At 36.4% G+C, this 1,577-nt stretch overlaps 2 long non-coding RNA genes across 2 annotated transcripts in view; one reads left to right on the top strand and one right to left on the bottom strand.

Annotated features, from left to right (window-relative positions):
* Positions 1-934, top strand: part of LOC121813601 — a 2,970-nt gene extending 2,036 nt beyond the window's left edge. Inside the window, exons 2-3 of the long non-coding RNA XR_006053783.1 lie at positions 453-690; positions 825-934. This is a non-coding gene — a long non-coding RNA (uncharacterized LOC121813601). The remainder of the gene's footprint in view (positions 1-452; positions 691-824) is intronic.
* Positions 7-654, bottom strand: LOC121813600. Its single transcript, XR_006053782.1, has 3 exons — positions 545-654; positions 316-344; positions 7-159 (listed from the first exon to the last, which is right to left on the bottom strand). It is a non-coding gene; the product is annotated as an uncharacterized LOC121813600 (long non-coding RNA).
* Positions 935-1,577: the final 643 nt, after the last annotated feature.

Raw genomic sequence — 1,577 nt, 5'->3', positions numbered from 1 at the left:
ACAAGTTTACCTTCAAACCAGAGCAGTAAAAAAACAAAAGAAAAAGAAATAATCTGTCCCATGAACATGTGGAAAGCCCCTCCTGAAATCCCATCAAACATATCGAGTGGATCAATGCCACTGATGGTCAGTCGCCTTCTTTCACCTTCACTTCTCTTTCTGTGATGGGAAAAAATTGTAAAATTAAATTCAGAGGAAACACCAAGAAGCACCACGTCCAGGGTGATGAAACATACAGTAGGTAAATAAGTTAATAAGAGATTTCTGTAAACACATTTATATCTTTGTCTGCAGTAAATATTACAGTGACATTACCTTATCTTGTTTATCAGCCTCAGCTGAGCCTGTTTACAGAGAGATACAAATTAAAAAACAAAAAGTCAGGCACAGAGTTTAATAAACATCTTACTTTTTGAAACATATTACTCATTCTTTTTTATTTGATCCAAAAGGTGGCAAGATTTTCTCCAGCTTGAAATGATTAAAAAAAACTTCAATACACATTAAAACTGTTGGACGATATTTTTCCGTCAATATTTGCTACCTGAGCTGGTAAATGTCCACGAGACAAACTTGATGAGCCCATAAAGCACCAGCGCCACGCCGACCATCGCCATAGAGTCCTCGATGGACGGAGAACTGAACCCTGAAAAGGAAAAAAGATCGTTAGGATTCATCTGATCTGAACAGGTTTGTTAATATCAGTTAAATTATTCTTACAATACTGTGCAAACATTTTAGGCAGGTGTGAAAATATGCTGTAAACAAAGAATGCTTTTGAAAAATATAAATGATTATTTATTGGCCCCAAATGTATTCTGCAGCAGGACAACGACCCCAAACATGCAGCCAAAGTCATTAAGAACCATCTTCAGTGTAAAGAAGAACAAGAAGTGCTGGAAGTGATGGTCCGGCCCCCAGAGCCCTGATCAACATCATCAGGTGTGTCTAGGATTACATGAAGATACAGAAGGATGTGAGGAAGCCGACATCCACAGAAGATCTGTGGTTAGTTCTCCAGGATGTTTGGAACAACCTACCAGCCGAGTTCCTTCAAAAACTGTGCAAGTGTAGAAGAAGGCAAAGGTGATTTGATTTAAATTTCTCTTTTGTTCATTCGCTGCATTTCGTTGATTGATAAAAATAGATAATTAGCACTTCCATTTTTGAAAGCATTCTTTGTTTACGGCTGCCTGAAACGTTTGCACAGTATTATATATACTTCAATATTAAACCTTTAAGAGTTATTTCACCAACCGAGTCATTTAAGGTACTAACAGGAGTCAATTTTTAATGGCTCTCATGGTGTTTATCATATCTGTGCTGCTTCATTCATCTATAACAGATATACTAAAATGTTCTAATGCCATTAAATATTACTTAAATGCAACAGTTCAGGTTGGTCTGAAGGTTTGTGATGCAGTAAATCTTTTTAGAAATAAAACATCACAGTGGGTCATAAATGGTACCACATGGTTACTTGGTGATTAACAAAATCAAAGTGTTTTAAATCCAGAAGCTGGTGATTCAAACTGTTTACTTAAATCTAAGAATGTGTCAAACTACGGTAACTCAAA

This window comes from Haplochromis burtoni, unplaced genomic scaffold (genome assembly GCF_018398535.1).
Source record: "Haplochromis burtoni strain Fernald_Lab_line unplaced genomic scaffold, NCSU_Asbu1 Contig_2006, whole genome shotgun sequence".
NCBI lineage: Eukaryota > Metazoa > Chordata > Actinopteri > Cichliformes > Cichlidae > Haplochromis > Haplochromis burtoni.
Note: the sequence above shows the minus strand (reverse complement) of the source record. Positions and strands in the feature narration are given on the sequence as shown.